The following is a 21876-nucleotide window of genomic DNA, read 5'->3' on the forward strand; positions in this document are numbered from 1 at the left end:
GTGGGCACCTGCAAAGTCACCAAAAGCATATGCCACCTTCCCAGTGCTCTCCAGTGCTGTTCTGAATAGCAAACATTTGTTATACAACTCCCTTTCTGGACTTCAAGCCAGCTGGTCCTTCAGCTAGAGAGTTCTCTATCTTGGGTGCAAATTTCTCCAGGGTCTGGCACAGCAACATTTTGGTAAGATACTGATAACAAGAGTGTGTAGCGGTTTCCATCAACACGTGAAGTCATACTTTTCCCAGGAAGGGGCCATCAGGAACTTGGCTGTAATCTTGGACGATTCTCCAGGCTCCCAACTACCACTGACAAGGTTTCATGTGCCCATGCAAACACACACCCATTCACTCCTTTTCTTGCTAGCCCATCCGGTTACTGCTTTTTGATATCCAGCCCATCTCTTCAGTTCTTTTGATTTGAGCACACACATTTCCTCATCTGGCACCAAACAGATGAGAAAACATTTGTTTGCCCAAGTCACAAGTGCGCACTAGTGTCAGCTGGTCTAATTGGAGCCATATCTCCCAGTAATTTCCAATGGGACAACAACAGTCTTGCCAAAACCAGTTCTTGGTTCCCTAAGCACGTGCTAGGAGCTGCAGCAGGAACAGGGCTCAGAGCAGCAGCGAGTCCTTTTATTTTCATAGAAACCACAGAGCAGCTCTGCCAGAGCAACAGTGTTCCCCTCACTGCTGGCCAGTACCTGGATGAACACTGTGAACCCAGAGTTGAAGGACTTTCATAGCCCATTACCTGGCCTCCTGAGCCGTGCAGTTCCCAGCTGCCACTGCTCTTGACAGATCACCGTGCTACACAGAAGCTCGGTCCCTGCTCTTTTTTCTCCTCCAATCTCAGCTTAGAAACAGAGTGTGAAAGCGCATTTCCCCATCTTCAAGTGTTTTTTCTTTCCTCCTCAGCAAATCCGCTCCTAGCCCGTCACATTGAGGGTGCAGGGAAGAAGACACTCAGCATTTCACGAGATGTCATGTTTAGCCTCATGCATGATGGAAGCTGGAAACATGCATTATCAGTAACACCGTGAGCAAGAAGCTGAGAGTACGTGGTGGTGTAATTTAGAAACTTCAGGCACAGCCGTGGCAGGATGCAGCGACGTGTTCTTTTATCTCAGCCTAACTCCCAGCAGGACACTATCCTACAAACCACTTGCTGAAAACTAGATACACCTTCAGTCTCACACAAGTAACAAGCTCAATCCTTTCTCCCCTTGTTAAAATAATGATTAGAGGTGGTTATTGGAAATATCATGAAGCCTTACTCCCATCTTGAAACTTTGGAAGCTTGGTGACCCTCCTTGACTACCTACATATGCAAGGGAAGCCTGGAAGATCCTGAGTGGCAAGGCAGAAAATCCTTCCCCTACCAGCAGTACAGTAGTATCTTATGGGTGTTTTCATCAACAAGTACCAGTGGGCTTTGTGGGCAGAAACAGCACGTTATCATCACTACCGCACTTTTTAGAGAGCAATCAGGAGGTGGCAAGGCCAAAGTTAAAGAACAGCAATGGAAATGAGACAGAGGCACAGAAGATAGGGAAGTGAAGCAAAGCTGTGTCCTCTGTAACCAGCGTAGGTCAGGATGTTCCTGTTTTCAGAGAAAGCACCCAGAAATGAGTCTTTAAAAGGCTGCCTGAAGCCATCCAAGAAGCCAGGCTGGGGCTTACCAAACCTAGTGTTCTTCCTCCATGTGGATTTCCCCACTTTTACTTCCATTTAGCTACTCAGGACTGACTTTAGGAAATACCAGATAAAACTATGCTAAAACATGCCAATGGCACAAAGGAGGGAACACATTGTCCCCAGCCCTCCAAACTCTTCTTCTAACCTGACAAAGCCTAAATCAATATAGACATTGAGGGAGAGACTCAAGATGGGTAGAATCAAGACCTGCCATGCTGTCAGTCAGCCAGGTTGGCAGGGAAGGACATGCCTGCAGCTCCATAGTCCGTCTGCGTGCCCAGAGCCCAGCTGTGCATCAGTCTTCAGGGAAGCTCTGCGGTTTGATGGGTCCCTGAGCAGGGAAGTTGACTGGTGTCCCCCACGAAAGCTTTGTCACATCCCTTTTCATCCAGAGGGGAACTCAGCAGCACACTCTGGGACACCTTTCTTGTAACATTCTCTGCCGAGCAGCTCTTGTGAGCCCCTTCCCAGCCCAAGCACTTTCTGCTGAAGTCAACGCCACAGGTGTAGCTCCATTTTAGGCTACAACGTGGCTCCTGCCTTTACCAGAGGCCAGTGCTGCAGGCAATACCTCACTCCCAGCATAAGGGACTTTATTAGTGCACAAAGACTATGACACCATACCCGCTCCAAAAAGCTCAGTCCAACAGAGAGAGACCCATTATCCTCATTTTCCAGAAAGCCAGGCAGAGCTTGGGGGACAAAAGGATTTTCCTGAAAAGGCAGTGGCAGTCCTTCAATCCGTGTGCGATACTACACCGCGCCACCGCCATTCTGCCCCTGCTCAGCACCACCAGCCAGCACAGTGTTGTCTCAGCACCACTGACCAGCACGTGCTCAGCACCAACTAATCTTTTGACATCCAAAACCCAGCACGTCACATCACCGCTGGGCTGCGGGATGAGGAGCAGCAGGTCATGATGACTGAAGACTCATTTAAATGCAGCGTGCCCACTCGCAGGAACTGCAAATACACCAAATTTGAAGGATAAGCAAAGGGAGCAAGGGAGTTGCTCTGGATGTTCAGGGCAGCTTAAAGGGAGCAGGCATGAAAGCTTTGCTTTAGCAGAGGTCCTGCAATCCAGCCGACATATCCAAACCCTCCACCTGGGGTGCATCCTCACTTGGGCCAACACTTCATTCCTTACAGGCTACCTTCTAATGGTCTATTGATTTCAACAGACGTCCCAGTAAACGTGTTACAGAGGGAACAGCGGCCCAGCAGCAATTGCAGGTTCATGTGCTAACGCCCCACGGCTCAGTGCAAAAGGGAAAATGAGTTTTGAGAGGATGGGTTATCTGGCAGGTCAATGTGATGCTTGTAATTCTGGCAACAAGCAGCCCACCTCAGAGCAGGGTTAACACGAGCAGGAACAGCACAGCCTCCCCTCCGTGATCTGCCCTCAAAACCAGCGGCACCTCCTCGTTCAGCTTCCCAAGGCTCCTGCCACCCTGCCAATGTATCTCCATCCTCATAGGAAACATCACTTGTCAGCCCCAGCTTTGCTAGGGCAGGGCACGTCCCAAAAACCATCTGCCTGCCAGGCACAGGTAGGAGATGACCCCTTCGTGAGCATGGCCCAACCAAAGCAGTGGGCCTGGGGAACACAATGGAGGGCAGAGGGGCTCGGCCATGCGAGGAGGGGCCTGGCAGGCAGCGTTATTTGGGAGCAACCTCTGCTGAGGAGCAGAGCAAGGACTGAATGTCTATTCTGGGGCTGTTCGCGCTTCCTGTTTGGTGCGACAGCCTCAAAGGGGAATCCGCGTCCACAGGGCTCCAGTCACGTCATCCCATTGTTCCCAGGAGCCGGGAGGCTGCTGGGAGGGAGGAAGAGAGAGCAAAGCATCCCAGCGGGCTGCCCCCGCCGCAGCTGCCTGCCAGCGGTGGCACTTGGCAGGCAGGCAAAGCGAAAGCCGCGGTGAAGTGGGTGATTTCGCACCTTCCGCCACGGGAGCGGCGCGGAGCGGGGCAGCCGGGAGCACAGCTTCTCCCCTCCCCAGGCACCTTCCGACGGTGGAAAAGGCTAAAAAAGGGCAGGGGAAGGTTTTTTTCCACTGGTAATCTAGAGGATGCAAATGCACTCCAAAGGTCTTGTAGACCCAACGAGGGGACCTTTAAAGCCTTTTGAGGGATGTCAGCTTCTCAGCTGGTCCAAAGCAACCCCTTCTCCAGAGCTACGGTGTTTTCTGATGCAGACAGATCAACATCATGCCACGAAGAGGCCCGGTGCCTCCCCTGGGGGCAAGGAGGGGAGTCTCCTGCAAAGGAGGGGCATGCCAGCAGGCACCCCAGGAGGAGACAGCAGACCCCTTCAGCCTACCCTACCCAGGTCATGCACGTTAGTGGGGATGCACAGCAAAGCTGAAGTCAGGAGAGAGAAAACAGGAGTCTCACAGAGGGAATTTGTGGAGGAGAGGGGAATAGAGGACAGGAGGGTAAAGCAGACGTGGCAAAGGGAAGCAACTCCTGCACTCACAGGAGCCCTCAGCAGCACAGCATTCATAAAAGCCATTTTGGGGGGGGAGGTCACCTGAGGTTGTTGCTCTTCAGTGCTGCACAGCATCCCCACTAAATACAGAGGAAGCCATTTGCTCTTGATGGGAAGAGGCAGCAGGGCAGAGATGCACCAGGAGAAGGCTTGGTATCAGTCCTAAGCCCCAGCTGAAGACGAAAGCCTTTTATAGGCAAGACCAGCCAGGCTAAGGGATGTCAGTAAACCTCTCTGATTATAGTCTTCACCTGCGCCAGGAGAGACCTGCAGCTCCTAGGGCTGCACAAGAATGAACACAATAAAGATGATGAAGCACCAAAGATGATAAAGTAATGGGGGTTGTGCAAGTTCCCACAGAAGTAAAACTCTGTGTTTCAACTCAGGCAGGAGTGGAAACTGCCTTGGTGACCACTTTTTCCTAGATTTTGAAGTCTCTCTGAATTTGTACTTGCAGGACCGCTTTGACTCAGTGCTGGTTGTATCCTGGGCACTGTTTTTCCATGGACTGGGACCCAGTCTGTCCCATAGACTCAATCACTTAAGTTGGAAAAGACCTTTAAGGTCATCGAGTCCAACTGTTAATCATGAACAGCATGAAAGCAGACCAAGAATTTTAGGCGAAATGAGGTACACATGCACAACTTGGTCTGTGAGAAAGATCCAGCCTCCAAATTTTGACAATCAACTTCAGAGGACCCAGAATTTCACCTGCAATATTTGCTGGCCTATTGAGCAATCATGTAACGCTTCATTGAATGAGAACTTCTGCATGGTTTTATAGATGATGTTTTCTTTTTTTTTTTTTGTTTCCTTTCCCCATTTCATTTCCTCTTTAAATTCCAAGACAACTGCCTGTGTGCGAGGATAGCAGCTGTTTTATTCCTGGAATTAGCACTCAGTTACCGGACAAACACTGGGCTTGCTGCAGGAAACTCTGCTTTCCTGATTTGTTGCTGTTTTCCTTAGGCTGAAGCTAATATCTACTTAGAGCCAGAACAGACATTTGGGGTTTTGTCTATGGAAAGAAAGAGTTCACTCCTTGTCAGCAGCAACGTGTGTCCTTTTACAAACAGAAATATTTTCACTCTTCGATTTCAGCAAGATGTTTTGGCAGCGTTATGAATCCAAACCTTTGGCAGAATCGCGTAGGCAGTGAGACAGAGGCTTCACTGAAATATGAAGAGCAAAGAGCCCAGCGCTGCATGACGGGCGCAGGAGTCCCTCCCGCACGGCGCTCGGTGCCCGCAGAGCCGCTGGCACAAAGGTAGTGCAAAAAAGGGCTCAGACTGCGGTACCTGGTTTTCACGTTGAACAGTTCCTCACATCACAACTGGTACAGCTCCCTCAGTGGCCTGCAGAACTGCAACACTTCATACTTCCATGTGCAAAAAGAGCGAAATCCATTCTGGAAGTCTGGGATTTGTATTTTGGACCAACAACAAATGCTGTGACAAAGCTTATTTTTTGCCTCCAGGAGCCAGGAGGCTCAGTTAAGTCCAAACGTCCTCAAAATAGGTGCTAAAACCTTTGGGTGCTGATCCAGTACTGAAGTGAAGCTTCTAAAAACATGAAGATTTCCCACTCCTGGCCATGTTTATCTCCAGCCTTGTTTGAGTGACTGCTCTGAGGAACGAGGGGACAGACGCATGGTCCTACTGAAAGGTGCTGTAAAGACTCATGGCCTCTAACAAAAAAGCCCAGCACCGTTTTCTGAACGGAAAGGTGCATTGCTTAAAAAAAGAGATGGTCACTTTCAGTTTGGGCATCCCATCCCACCTCAGGTCTTCACAACAACCCTCCTAGGAAAGGCAGGTCATGTCCTCTGGTCAAGTCAGACTCCTCTCCTCCCCTCAACCTGCTTCTCACCTGCCTCTCTCCTTCCCTTGCCTCTCCTCCATGCCCACGTGCAGGCTTTGGCTGGCCCTCGAGCCTGTGCTCCTCTTGCAAACCTGGCCCCACAGCACTTACTCATCACTCACATCTGCACAAGCCTGCTCAGGAAGATTACTCACGTAATTAAGGGCCCGGCTACCCTGCAAGCATAACCATGCCTTTGTTGGGTTTCAATCCCCTCACCTGACCTTTTTACCACAACGCTGGGGAGCCAGAATCCCTCCACCTTCCCCCATGCTTATCACAGTCTTAACGTTGCCACCATGACAGAGGGCAAAGCACAGCCAACTTCCCACGCCGCTACTTTAGCTCTCAAAAAACTGTCCATGCAGCCTGCCCCGCCCCTACCAAAGCACCTTCAAGCCTCCCCATGAAGGTTAACTCTCCTCAGGTCTCACCAAATTCTCACTGGCTGTGATGAAGTTAATGTCATATCCTCCACCAGCTGTCCCATGCACCCTTACCCCGGATGGCAGACACCGGGGGGAGCAGATCCTACCCCTCCAGGGGTCTTGGGGCTGCGACAATGTTCATGATGGGTAAAGTTGGGTGGGCAGCCAGGTACCAGCCAAGGCCAGGGGACACGGGCAGCATATGTGCTGAGACACCCCTGTGGATGTGAGTGTGGATGGAAACATGGAGGAGAGCAGTGCCTTCAGGTAGCACAGCAATGCTGGCTGGGCTAAGCCACCGCACAGAGAGGTGGAAGGGACAGAGGACAGCGAGCTATGCTGGATGCCACTATCATCTACACTCTAAGGGCTCGCTGTGCCTGACAGTGGGGAATGCCTAAGCAGGTATTGCCCAAAGACGATATTCAAGGAGTTGACACGCCCGCAGCAAAGCAGCAAGGATTTGTGTCAGGGAACACACACTTCTAGGACTGACAATGCCCCCAAGAGCTGCAGAACTACAAGCCACAGGTGAAAATGGGGAGAAAAGAAAAAAAAAGAGTGATGGTGGAGCCTCAGCATCTCCTCGTGCTCCACCCTGGAGCCACCAAAGACAACTTGCTCTTTGGCGAGGCAAGGGCACAAGGCTGGGACAGTCAAGCACAAGTGTCTGCAAACCAGGTGTCTAGATAAAACCGGTGATAGGTTTGCTTTTGGCATTAGGTTTTTCAAAAAAACCACTGCGTGAACATGTTTTTTGGTCGTGCATTTTTGTGTTGGTTTTCTGCTTATTTTTAATATGACCTGGGTTCTCTTTTCCTTCCATTTCTGAACCTTCAGCAGACTTTACTTTCTCTAGGTTTTCAGGCTGGGGTGGGGGGCTGGAAACATTCCTTTTCGTTTAAAAGGAAGCTGGGACTCCTTGACAATGGGATGACTCCAGCAGCTGGGCTTTTAAGGACACTCTGGAAATTATGAGACTCCTGATAAAATCATAGGAGTTGGCAAGGCTGTATTTCCCCTGAACAATTACGATTTCTTTGCCTGTGGGTATCGCTGTGTTGAAATGCCTCTAAAGTTCCTGCTATGTCATTGAATTTGCATGCATTTCTTTTTGGTTCCTTCCTTCTCCAGCCCCTGCCAGAGAGCAGACATTCCTGAAAGTCAACTAAACCACACTCCCATAACTTTACAGCCTGAAGACCTTGAAGCAAATGAGCCTTGAAGAGTAATTGTAGCATTACAGGCACCAAATGATGCTGAATTATGCAGGGCTTAGCGGATGCTGCTTAGTGGATTGATTTGGGGAAAAATGTTGGATAATGTGAGAAAAAAATCACTTCTCCAAATGATACAGCAATGCTAACTAAAACTCACACTGTTTTCAACTCTATTAGCAAAAAAAAAAAAGGGGGACTCCTCCTTCGGCTGCGTGGTGGGGCTGGACCAGAGGAGTCCCATTTTAAACAGTTAAACTGCACTAGGAAAGGACCTTTCCTTTTAGAGAACATTTCAACCCACCAAATTTATATATCCCCCTCTGGAGCACCTGCATTGCTGTAAGAGCTGCTGAGAGTGACTACAGGCCAAATCCAAGCACTTCAGGTAATGAGCATCAGCCAGGATGAACCAGGTCTTCAAGGAAGGTATGAGCCAATGTGCCTATTCTGGTGGCTCAGATGCTATGGGGTGCATGGACCTTAACAAAAATTCATTTTCCTGGCATTATAAATTAGCTCCTATTGAATGCAAGAGAGACTTTTTTTTTTAAAAAAAAGATATTTAGAAAACATCTCGGTAGCATTATCACTAACCAAGCCAAAAGAAAAGCAGCAGCAATAGAAATAATGAAGCAAACATGATGGATATGTGTTCAGTGATGTCTGGTGATGTATGTTTATTGCAGGGGGATTGGACTAGTTGACCTTTAAAGGTCCCTTCCAACCCAAAGATTCTATGGTTTTGTGTTCACCGATCATTGACCACCTCTATGTATTCACGTGCAGGGTATTTCTGCATGCTTTACGAATGGGCTTCAGTATTATCATTATTTCCATTCTTCACACGTAGGAATCAAGCTGAAATTAAGCGTCAATTAAGAAATTAATGTAGAAGATAAGCAGCTTGCTCAAGATCCTGCAGGAAATGGGTGAGGACTGAGGGACAGGAAGTAGGTGTTCCCCTTACCAGACCGTCACGTGGTGGTGGCTTCCTACCAACACCTCAGTATTGCATAGGACCTGGAAAACACAAGGCTGCTCTGAAGTTTGGAGGTCCTCTTCCCCAAAACTTCGGTATTTGTCATGGACATGAACTTGAGAGAAGGTGGGAAGGGAATGGGGCAAAGCCTATTTAGGTCCTCACCTCTACTTCATGGGTACTGGTTAGCAGTGAGAGTGATGGACGGGGCAGTGGGAAGAGCAGGAGCTTTGATGGGTTGACCAGGAAAATCCCCATGCAGCATGCATGTGAAGTGCCTGGCATCCCCAGCAGGCAAAGATGGGCAGCACGCGGCTCAGGTGTGCCAGGGCGGGGGGCCATGCTGTGGCACCACGAGAGCAAATAACCCTGCTCCGCACAGAGCATCACTTCACCCCGGAGCAGACTCCAGGCAGCCCCATGCTGGGGGAAGCACGTGCTAGGTTTCCCGGTGCTCACCCACCACATTGTGCCACGTCCTTCATTCTCCTTCTTGAGCTTCCCACCCAGGCTGGCCGGCCAGGACAACAGCGAGCGCCACGGCTTACCCCTGCACGCGATGAAGCAAGAGGCTGAGGGAGGACGGGGAGGAGCGAGGGATAAGTAGGTGACAGTCTAGTTACGGAAGGCACGATAACGCCTCGCGCCCAGCAGCCAAGCTGCAGGCGCTTCCTGACCGCGGGACGCTGCCAGCTTTGCCACCTCCGAGCTCGCCTTCGCACGGCTTTTGGACGCCGGCCGTGGCCCCGCCGGCCTGAGGGAGAGGTGTCCAAGTCCATCCTCCCACTTGCCTGCGTGCGGGGAGGTGGAAGCGGGGGCTTTAGGTTACCTTTTGGCTCGCCGCTCGTCGTTGGGTGTTTAAACACAGGTGTCTGCCGCTGTTGACACTGAATGATAAGTGGAGACATTTTTTCCATTGGAAAGAATCTCAAGAATTTCCCCGCTCTCTTTTTATTCTTTTTTTTCTCCTTCTGCATCGTGGTATGGAGACTGTTACCGGAGGGTGCGGGGTGGCTGGCACAAGGCAGAGGTGGGACGGGCGCTTATTTAAAAATTATATCCCCCCTCCATCCCCTTCTCACAAGCACAGCCGCTCCAGCCCCAAGCTTCAAATGCTCATTTAAATTGAAGTCTTCCTCCCTTTCTGCACCCCCAGCTGCCTCTGATAGCTGGTCCTTAATGCCCTCGTCCCTGACTTGTAAACTGGTTCCCCAAAACAGCAGCCGTCAGCCATCTCCAGGGATTAATTATCCCTCCAGAAGCAGGAGGAGCTGTGGCTCCCTTGGTGTTGTCTGCATGGCTGAGGCTGAATTTGTACCTCTGCATCCAGGCTCACAGTTCAACCCCCTCCTTGACCCTCTCAAAGCGAAGAGTAAAATGCTCAGAGCTTGGGGTGGCAGCTGGGAGAAAAGTGTCTGCATGTAAAATATAAAAGCAGCGCCTTCCCAAAAGGGAAAAAGTAGGCATGAGCTGGGAGAGGGCCCCCCTTCCCTCCCTCCTTGCCTGTCTTGTGGCACTGACCTGCCACCAAAAACCAAGCCAGGCCCCAGGGTGCCATCACCAGAAAGCTCCTATTATTTTTTTTTTTTATGCTTAACTGTGTCCCAGCTCTAAGTTTCAGGTCATTTCTTATGTCATTTGAGCTGGTTAGATTTTTCTTTCTCCAAGAGGAAACCAGGCCTGCCTTGCTCTGGGACACCCTTGGGGAGCAGGAGGAAGACCCAGTGACCCCACACGCGCGTGCTCACACACCCTCCCAGCACCACGTACCACGGGGGAAACCTTGTCTCGCAACAAGCTGGCTGAGCGGCCGCACGTGCGTGCGTGCAGACACGTGTGTGCGCGCAGACACGTGTGTGCGCGAACACAAGAGGTCGAGGTGCTCCAACAGGCACAGGCATGTCCCTGCAGATGCAACCGCTGCCGGGCGATGCTGCCTTCCCCCTGCCCCTTGCTCTCCTAGGACTTTGTTGGAAAGCCCAAGTGCAGCCAAGGCACCTCCAGCCCTGCTGCTGGCACCCACGCCCGAGTACATCTCTCCCTCTTGGGGTGACGGTGGCACCAATACGCAGGCACCGTCCCCACCGCAGGATGGAAAAGATGAACGCTCAAAAAAAAAAATCCCTGGTGTGGTGGAAAGCCAGGCCCAGGGGGACGAAACCAAGCACACTGGGACACTAGCTTATCTAACACGTTCGACGGGGCTTGGTCACCGCACAAGTGACTAGTTGCCGGTCTCTTCAGCTCCCCACAGCAATTAGCAGCTCCGTTTGTTGTCCTCCCTCTGCCCCGAGAGCTGGAGAGGCATGGGGTCCCACCACCACGGTTCCTGGGAGCCTGGCCTAGCAGAAAGCCAGTCCAATCCAGCAGGCAGTATTTTCATGGGAGGTTGCGTTATAAAAAACCCAAACCCTTGCTGCAATGCAACGCTGGCCTCTCTTGGCGCATCTGCTTGCGGGCTGGGGCAATTCTGGTGGCAGTACAGCTTGTAGTCCTGGCTGCAGAAGCTGCCAGCTCTGCTGGGGAGCATACAAAGCCGGGGCCCAAAACTCATAAACTGCCCTTTTTCCTCTCAGAGGGATACCTCCCCTGGACGGACTACCCCACACGGACTACCTGCCGTATGGGGCTACACATCCTCGCCTGTGGGGAGCCCGGGAGCTGCCCCATGCATCCATCCCATCTCAAGGGAGGGGGTGATGTGGGACATGAAGGGAAAGGCGAACAGGCATATTTTGAACAAAAGGACAAAGAAGCCAAACCACAGATGAGACATTACCACTTCAAAGGGGAAGAAACAGATAACGACATTAGTCACCACCCAGAGAACAAACTACAGCCTCAGCCCGTGGAGGCTATGAGGAGCCTTCCATCCTCCTCCCCATCCTCCTCCTCCTCCTTCCCGTCCTCCTGCCCTCGCTCCTGCCTATTTATGATATGGCTTATGACAAAACAACTTGTTAAAGGAATTACACAACTGAGCTCCTAACCCTTTCCACGCCAGATTTTTCCAACGCCCTACATGTATCAGGTAATTGTGCTGGAGACACCAGCTCCCTGTCACAAGCCCTGTTGTGTGGTTTGTTTTTTTTTAATGAGGCCTCAGCTCCTTAATTGCTCGCGTGCTTTCTTGGGAAAGCTCAGTCACATGGGTGCAAAGGTAATCCAGGAAAAGTACTATCAGTGTGCTCAATTACAGGGGCTGGCACTGCCTTTGGTATTGAACTCTGCCCACGGCCTCGGGACCAGCATCCCAGGAGGTCACTCAATGAAAGGGCATCTTTACACCTCTCTGTGCAGACTGGCACTGGCTCTCCAGCTCCTGATCCACATGCCCTGTGAGAAACTTGGCTCATAGCAGAGCGCACATGCTTGTTGCCCTGGGATTGCCCAGGAAGCCCATGTCTCTGGAAGTATTCAAAAACGTGTGGATGTGGCGCTTCAGGACATGGTTTAGGGGACACGGTGGCATTGGGTTAGTGGTTGGGCTTGATGATCTTGAAGGTCCCTTCTAACCTTAGTGATTCTGTGATTCTGTGATTCTGTGTGATGGCAAAGAAGGTATGCAGGAGCCTGCGCGTAGGTATCTACTGCCTTCTGAGTTGCCTTTGAGCACCTGAAGCAACCTGCCCAAGGCTGGCAGATACGGTCCAGGACCTACCAGAGCTGCATCCTCTTGCAGAGGCGGCTGTACCTCTAGCATACACCACCCAGATGCACCGGGATGTTGGACAGACCTCCCTGGGTCTTCCACCCCTCACTGAGGCAGTGGGACGGGCTCACCGTCCCCCATCACCGGGGACGAGCCGTGCCCCGACTTGCACGATCTCCTCAATTCAGCCTGGGAAGTTTGGATGCTGACGCTCCAGCTCATCCTGGACCAAGAGTTGGTTTCAATGCGCCACTTCCACTGCCAGCAAGGGGCTGGCACACACACAGAGCAAAATTGTTGTCTGTGGTAGAGTAGCTCCCGCGGGACCAAGCACCATGGCAGGTTTCGAGCCAGGCACCGTACAGACACCGGGCAGAAGGCACATCGCACGTGAGCGCATGTTTGCGCGAAGCACACATGCATGAAGCCGCCGGGTGGGTGAGGTGTGCTCCCGTGCGCTGTGCTGGAAGAAAATCATTACCTACTATTTCAGTTTGCTTGCTTCAGACTTTGCTCCAATTTCTGTAAAACAAATAAAAACACCTACCAAAAAAACAAAAACAAAACAAAACCCCACTAAAAACAAACCAACCAACCCAACCAAAAAAACCCCCTCTAACTGCAGCCCACTGGGTCATCTCACCCAGCCTCAAATCTTCTGGTAAACAACATGCGTAATGACAGCCACCAGGCTTCTCCAAGCATCTCCGCACATTTGTAATATGCAACGCGGCGTATGAAATCTATATCTCCGTATAATTAGGAGTGCTCAGAGCGGTGACTCAGACATTCCAGTGCACTTTCTTCTTGTCGTTGGTGTGCAAAATGTAACTACTCATTTTTTCCAATGACTTTGGACTTTAAAAACAGTAATTAGCAAAGTCAGCTTGTTATCATCTCCTGTCTGTAACTCGTCCTCCTGCCAGTCCTCCACCACTGCGTCTTGGTCACGGGCAAAGCTTTGGCAGTCATTTCCTGAGGCTTGCTTTTGTCCGGAGGACCGAGGCAGCCAAGTGAGGAAAATAGGTCCTAAATCTGCAAGCCCTTCCACACATCTTCGTTATAAGCACTTGAACATTGAAGTAGCTCCAGACTGGGTCTTTATGTAGCATGGTAAATAGCAGGCAAGACATGAAATAAAACTTTAGAGGCATCCTTTTCTCACTTCTCTTTCTAGTTACGGCGAGGCAGTCATCGACAGATGCAAAGTGAAAATACCGTCCTTGCTAACGATGCTTCTCCCACTGTGCTTTTATGGTGGCTTTCATCTGCTCTGCTCACAAAGCATTTTACTACCCGTACATCGCCACATACCACTGCATCTGCAGCCAGATGAAGGGTGAATGGCAATCTGCCACTTCCCACCGCTCATGGGCATTCAGCCTATGAAACGTTTCAAAGGTTGTTGCGAAGCCTGCGTTTTGTGAGGGGACAGGGAAACTGCTGTTTCCTCTAGCGTGCTGGTGGCCCCCATATTTTCCTCCCTGGTGGGACAGACTGGTTGCAAGACCCCAGCAAAGGAGGTTGAAAGACCATAAAGACAAGACAATGATTGTGCTTCTCTGACATTTGTTATGGTGAAGCTCCAATGCGTGCAGAAAGATACCAAGAGCCACCTACAGCCAGAGGTTCCTCTGAGAGGGAAACAACGTGTGTGGGAGTGGGGGAGCAAACAGGATCAGGCCCTCCAGCTGTGCTGGAGCCAAAAGTTGGGGAGCATATTCAACCTTCTTGGTCTAACTGCTCTCCTCAGCTCAAGCAGGATGAGTCTGATGAAGTTCAGGGGTTTCTGAACGTCTCCAGCTAATTTTTTCTTAAAATTTAAAGTAACTTGTCCCCCAGGGGAGACCAAGGCCATTTAGACCACATTTTCCGGGCTAAAGGGAGGCCTGTGCTCTGTGGCCACACTTCGGGAAAGCTGTTGCCCACATCAGGTAACATCTCCAGCACATGCCTGACTTTCAGCATGACCGAAGTTGATGGGATGTCCGTCGAGTGGGAGTGAACATGTCTCTGGACTGGACCTTGCTGGGAGGCAGAGGCCAGTTCTGCCTCCCTTCCTACCTTCCTCCCTCAAGTTAAGCCGGCGCAAGCGGCATGCAGGTGGCACAAGCTGCGTATGCTTTGCCCCGGCAACCTCTCCTTACACCTCCACGGTCTTCCTTGCACACTCTTGCCACGTTTTCCTCATTCTTCCTATTCCCTGTTGAGTTTTTTTTCACCCCGTTGTGTCACTTCATGTTACCGATGCCCTGCCAGTTCGGGGTTTTTTTGGTGGCAATCGAGGAATGTGAATTTTACAGCAGACTCGGTCCGCGGGGCACATGCAGAATGGCTGGCCATGGATGTACAGACCTTTTTACGCTGTAGAAACAGAGGCTTTGACATGTGAAGACGCAAACCCAACAAGGCAAAAGAACAAAAGAAACTAGGGGTGAGGTTCAGCTCAGCTAGCTTCAGTTACCCGAGAGTTAGGCATGCAAACTACATGGTTATCTACATCTTCTCACTAGTGAGAGCCGGAGGACCTCCAAGAAGTCATTCTTTCCAGATAGGCTGTTAAAATGAATCACCTTCTGGAGGCGTTCACCTTCTTCCATGGAGTACAGGAGGAGACTAAACAAGTATCTCAGGCTAGACACCCAACTTTTAATTACGACGGAGGCAGTTCAGCTAACTAGCCCAGTGCCAGGGTGGGAGGTGGCATCACAGGGTCTGCAACTGGGAGCTTTTTGCTGGCTCCCTGGGTGAAACTCAGCCAAATAAACCATCTCTCCCGACAGCAGTGGCTCTGGAGAGTTCTTCTGATTAGGTTTCCACAAAACTGGCTGCTGTTTCATCACACCAGGAACATCCCCTGTAGACAAATGTCTAAGGTTTGAGGAAGAGAAAGGTACGGAAAATCACTCATGGCAAGTCCCTTTAAAGCACCAAATCCTCACTTAAGTTGAATACTATGCCCCATGCAAACTGTGGCCAAATGTATTTTACAGAGGTCAGTAATAGCTACAGAGGTTTAACTGCTCAGATTAAGCAAGGCAGAGATAGGAGGAGGCCCTGGAGAAATCTCTTGGGCTCCTACCAGATAAAACTAGAAAGGACGCTGCATGGAGAGAGGCACTGCGGTCTGTGAAGCACGCTGCAGCAAGGACCTGCGGCAGCTCAGGGGAGCCCTGGAATGGGCCAGGACAGCCCGGGTGTCTGTCCAGGAGCACTGGTTGGGGTGCCTGGTGGCATGCAGTGTGGCTTCCACCCGCTCTGTACGAGCGCCTGCAGGCTCTCCCCTCCAGCGCACACAGGCACCCACAGCAGAGCCTGCCAGGAATCGGCATCCGAGCGCTGCAGGTTTCGGCAAATCCCATTTCAGCTCAGCCGAGCGTCCCATGGATAGACAGGTCATGAGATCAAACATTACAAAGGCCCTTTGTCCTTGGGTGCAGGGGATTATAACCCCAGCACGGATCAGCTGAGCCTGGTGGGGACCAACGAGCCCCTGAAAAGCCTCCCCTCAGTTCCATCACTGGAGCAAGTTTATGCACGAGACCCTGCTCTAAGGCCACCTCTGCCTCCCCCTCTTGCGAGGATATCCCAACTCCCATCAGCTGGAGCATTACCGGATTAAACCCACCAACTCAATGTCAGAATGTGCCAATTAATTACTTAAAAAGCTGTGCGGAGGCTAAAGCGAGCCGCGGGCGCCAGGGCAGGGGAGCAGGGGACGGGGTTGAGAGGCAAATCCCACACGCACACGCACACGCATGCACACACACACACACGCACACACACGCACACGCACAGGCACACACAGCCCCCTCGGCACACCGGAAAGGGTTTTCCCCACCCGAGGGTGCACAGCGAGCAGCCCCAGCTCTCCAGCTTGCCCAACCACACCGCTCCAGCCAGCTCCCCTCCACCCCGTGGGACACAGGGGTGTTGCCGCCCCGGTCACCAAACAGGCGCCGTTTTAAGCGGGGGAAATCCCGCTGCGGCTCTCGCTGAAGCCGGGGTCGGTCCTCACCCCTGCAGGCAGCACCCAAAGCAGACTTGACAGCCACAGCGCCGGCAGCAACCGCAGTGGAAAAGGAGTTGTCAAACGCGGCTCAGGAAGGCTTGCTCTTGACAAATATTTGTCAAGCTGATCGTAACCCGCCCGGCTCATGCTCCTGAACACAGGGAGCCTGTGGGGAAGAGTTTAAAACCCCCATAATACAGCCGCCCTTTTTTCCTCCCCCGGCACAGCTGGAGAAAGCTGCAGTCCTGGGCCACCTCCTCTCCCCAGCTGAGCAGCTCCCAGCATGGACCCCAGCAGCAGCGGGCTGGAGCGCTCAGGCATTTTATTCCCAGGTGGTTTTCCTTCATATTGATCCCCACCTTTGCGGGCGAGAGCCAAAGGTGCCGGCCGACAGGAGCCCGGAGCAGCTGGGGAGCTGCCCCGCTGCAGCCGGCCGAGGCTCTGGCTGCCGCTCCGGCTCCGCGGCTCGCGGCAGCGCCGCGGGCTGCGTCCGCGTGGCTCGCGCGCGGCAGGCACGGCAGGACGTCGTGCACACTAGCCCGCGGCCACCGAGGCACCCGGGCCGAGGGGGTGTTGGGAGAGGGGGGCGTAATGGCGGGACATGCTCTGGGACTGACGGAGCAGGAAATACCTGGGCTCCTGAGCCGGCCGAGGGCAGAAGAAAGAAGGAAGTATTGAAAATAAAAGCAAAGCTGCTGTGACTTTTTCACGCTTGGCTTCTGACATCCTCTCCCTCTCGTACACTTGACTTCCTTGCTTATTTTTATCAGATGAAGCTGATGGTCGCTGCTACGGTAACCCTGTGCGGTTACAGCTCTGGTAGTGAACAAACGCTTGGTGCACGTTTCCTTTGCGGCTTCCCTCCCCGCTTCGTCTTCCCACCCCTCAGGGTTCTCAAAACAGCACGTTTGGCTTTGTTGTGCCTTAGTTGTGAACGCTGCCTGTTGCGATGGGGAGGGTTTCACCCCTCCTGGCTCTGCCCTCTTGGCCCACCGGCCACCGCTGTCTCACCCTCTTCTCCTGTCCTCCCTTTGCTGTCTTCGGTGGGCAAAGCACACGTCTCTGACCCCAAGTATGGGGCTGGATTTTTTTTGTTTTAATGTGGAAGAAGCGCAAAACAACTCTTCTAGGGCTGATAACGCGGGCTGGGGGAAAAAGCTCTTCATGGGCAGGATAGAGTCTGATTTGACGTAACAACAAAAAATACTTCTGTTGCCTCGAGCCCACTTCTTCCCCTTTTAGAGTCATTACAGGGAAGGTGGGACCAGAGGATAAAGGCTGGTGCTCTCTCTTACACCATGGAGGCCAGTTCATCTCCCAGGGCTTCCCACCTGCCCCAGGTAGTGATGACCCACGTCTCCTGGGGTGATACCAGTGCTCCAGTCCCACCAAAGTAATTTCTGTTGATGGTGTTTCACTAGCAAGGATTACAGCTCATTATACCTGAAGAAGTTTTAATGTTCTCAAGCTCTTCCCCAGCTGGTCTGTCTCCAGTTTTGGCACCCAAACTGCATCAGGGTATTACAAGGAGCCACCCCAGGCTTTCAGCTCATGCCATGGCCATCAGCACAGCATGACAAACCCGAGCCCCGCTCGTCCATTCCTCCATGTGAACTTCCACCGAGTGAGGTCAGGGTTAGGAGCCGCAGAGGGGTGCGGGCACCCCAGGGTACATCCCAGCTGCACATCCAGCCCTTCAGGCATGAAACCAGGGGTCCATAAAGGCGCTTCGGCAGCGCGGCCCCCCGCTATCGCACTTTACAGCCCCATCCTCCTCCCCTTTCCGCCCCCGGCGAGCAGCCACCCACGGTGCCCTTCCTCACGTTGCAACAGCTCTTGCTTTCTCCAGCTCTGCCCCTCACCGCGTTCACACACGGTGCTCCCACCAGGCCTGGGTATTTCCCAGGTGAAGCGCGCGCCGTCCACAGGTTTCTCTGAACTCGGTTCCCCCGTAGGTGGGGAGCCTCTTTCCTCCCGCTCCTAAAAACAACACGCTGGCAAGCTTTCACTTTTTTTATGACCACTTTGAGCTTACTTCAACAGAGCTGCTCTCCCGGTGGGCTTGCACAGCCCTTTCTGAAGGTGGATGATAGCCGTAGCTGTAGAAAGAGAGACACCTTTTTAACCAGAGGGGCTGAAAAGCCGATGCCGCTGTGCCATCGCTGGCCTCTGGCAGGGCCCGGGCAGAGTTGCGGCTCAAGGGATGCCCCACGCCTTCACACGCAGCCCTTCTGCTGCTGGGAGCCCCAGCACGCTTCACCCCTCCCCGAGCCCTCCCTGGCAAAGAAACCCGAAGTGAGTCACTCACCCACCCACCCTTTAATCCCAGCTTTGCACCAGCAGACCCTGAAACACGGCAGCAACGACCTCACGGCAAGACGGGTAGACACGTACTCGCAACGTGCTCCTGGAAGCACAAATGCATTTACACAGGTGCCGCAGACCACGAGGGCATAATTAAACTCTGTGGTGCTTCTCTCAGATCCAGGCCCAGCTCTTTGCTTTCCTAAAACCATGCCTTTTCTGTCCAAACATAAGCAAAAAAGCATCATTCAAACTGTGAAACACCCAGAGCTTTTCTCCTCAAGGAAGGTTTCTGGGGTAGTAATTGCTCTTGTTTATAGAGAGATGCTCAGCACCCAGGATTGCTTTTGGGGAGCGCAGAGGACATGCATTACATCCCTCATTTTCTTTCAGGTGACTAGACTAGCGGTTGGGGAATTTCATTTCAGTTCTGATTGTGCTTCAAGGCATCACAAAGCAGAGCAACATCAACAGGGATGAAATTCCATGTCCTCAGCTGCTGAGAACTTCCTACAGGAGCTAAAATGGGAGGGAGGTGGCCCAGGTTACCCTTACCCGGTAGCTGGAAGGCAACGCTGGTTCCCCTGTTGCTCACACTGATAAGGAGCAGCGTGGTTACAGCAGAGCAGGACTCTGATGCGCACTAAGGGGACGTGTGTCCGGGGGGTGGCTGCTCCCCATGTGCAGCACTGATGGTGAATTATCTTTGCGCTCCTGCAGAGCAACAATTTTGCCTGGCTGCACCCAAACGTAGGCAAAAGCCAGATGCCAAAAGTTCATCTGCTCAGCGTGTTTCAAGTGACTATGTGCTTTGGTGAAGCTGATCAGAAGTGGATACACGCCAAAAAAAACAAGCCAAGTATTTGGGAGAGTGAACACAGACTGAACTAAGCAGGGCAACAGTGCACAGCTTGCTGCGTCATCAGGTGCAACTACAGGGCAAAGCTCTGAGGAGGACAAATGCCTCAAGTTCAAGGAAGAGCCAGAAGAAAGATTCCTCTCTGCACAAAGGAAGGTCTTTGTGCCACCCCTGAAGTTCTTGGGATGACTCAGGGTCACCCACGCAGCAGAAAACCTATTTTCATTTCATGATGCAAATTCCAGTTTGACCGTAACAGCTGGAGCCCAGGACCGGGAAGAGCCCCCTCCTCACCATTGCTCTCCTGCCAGCACCACCCCGGGCTGACACAAGGCAGCCCTGCAAGCATTGAGCCCCCCTCAGAGGCTAGCCCTTCTGCTCTGGCCCAAAACCAGCACGATGCATCAGGAAACAAAATGAATGGCTTCATTCTGACACGAGCCTGAAAAACTTGTTCATGTGAAGCACATGGAGTTTGCAGACAGGTTCAATCCATTTGCCGTTTTCCTAGCCAGTGCTGCATTTTAATCGGAGACCTTCTGGGGCAGGACTAAACATCAAGGATTTCAGAGCAGCACCCCATCTTGGAAGTGCTTCAGCTTCTTCTAGAAGTAAAGCAACTCCATGCCTAAGGAGGGCAAGAAGTCAAGGCACCTTAATTAGAGGCTGATTGAAGAAAAGGAGAGGCAAGCTTCAACATTGCGTTTATGTTTCTATGGCATGAAACATCCACACACCCAATAATGGCTAAGCACAATACAATTCATTTTTGAACTGTGGTGCTCATGTTGAGCATGCCCTCAGTTCAAGCATTAAATCTGAGGGTGATTAGTTAGTGTATTTAAACCAGCCTCATGCAAACATAATACTTGCCACCGCCCAGCTTGTTCACATAGGTGAGATTAGAGTCTGTTACTCACCAAATCACAGGAACTTCTCTCCATCTATCTGAAAGATCAGGGTATTCCAGGGCATTTGCTTCTCACTGACTGGTTTTAGTGGAAAATTTATAGATACAAATACAGATTTTTCAGGACCACATAAGTTGGAGGAGCACTTTGCTGCAGCCTTTCGCACAGCAATAAGCAACTGTAGGAAGATGGAAGGTAAAGATGCTGTCCCTCGCTAAGTTGATTTAGGCTTAGTCCCATAGGGCATGCTCTGAGGCCAGCCACATGCAAACGTCTCCAGGTTCACAGCCAGCCTCAGCTGATAGACACAATTCTTTTCAGATATTTGCATTAGTCTTGCAAGTCAGTGCACCTCAGACCTGAAACACAAGGACTGGCCAGTATCTGGAAGGCTGACCATCCGACCCGCTTCAGCAGTAAGAACAAAGCCAGTATGTTTGGAAAGCATTTTCAAACTTTATTTACAACTGTCACAGTGACAAAAATGTAGTTTGAAAAAAATGCTAGCTTCTCCCTGAGGCTCAAAAAAGAATTACAGAAATATAGAATGTATATCATACAACAGGAGGAATTTTACTGGAGTGCTTTGTTCTTTAGATACGTTCAACAACAAATAGAAATATACACAATACTTCCAAAAAAAGATGCAGACAGAAATATGCAAGTCTTTTTTAGGGCAGATAGCAGGTCTGAAAGTCCAGGGATTGCCATCTCATTGCTGCCCACATGGTAGTATCTTTGATATACATCTTTGACTTGGTGGTACAGACGGTAGAGACCAATAGAGAGTAACACTTAGAAATAAGACAACTGGCTGGTATGCAGGTGTACAAGCTCATTCCAGTAAGACAGCAAGACTAGAACAAGTGTTACAGATACAACAGCTGAATCCATCACTAGAGAAAATGATATAACCACATCATGACCATTTGGTAATCAACTGTCCACCAAGACAGGCAGGGAGTGTAGATAACCAGGTCTGCACTGCTGGACCAGAGACCAGCTGCAGTGTAAGAACACTGAATTTCTCCTGCTTTGTGCTAACTCATCTCCAAACTCCTATCTGTCTGAAACAGTTATGCAGAACTGATAAATTATTGCCATTATGTTCAAACACAAGCAAGACAAGACTAGAACAATCCTGCCAATATGTTAAAAGCAATTCCCAACCCCCAACAGCGTTTAACTACTCATGAGGTATTAAAAATACAAATACACACATGTCGAAATAGATTTTAAAAATGCAACCAGTTATAAGCAAAGGGGGGTGGCATTGGGATTATTATGAAAGTTTGGTTAAGGCCTTGACATTTCTTTTTCTCTTCCATGACCCAGATTTGGTTTAGGTGGTAACTGTTCTCATCCTAACCCACCACTGACTGGCTCCCAAGCTGGTCCCCAAAGCTGCAAGATCATCGCTTTCCAGAAAGCGGCGAGTTACCCTGTCTGGCAGCAGCCTGGCC

The sequence above is a fragment of the Phaethon aethereus genome (genome assembly GCF_964289735.1).
Source record: "Phaethon aethereus genome assembly, chromosome: 3".
NCBI lineage: Eukaryota > Metazoa > Chordata > Aves > Phaethontiformes > Phaethontidae > Phaethon > Phaethon aethereus.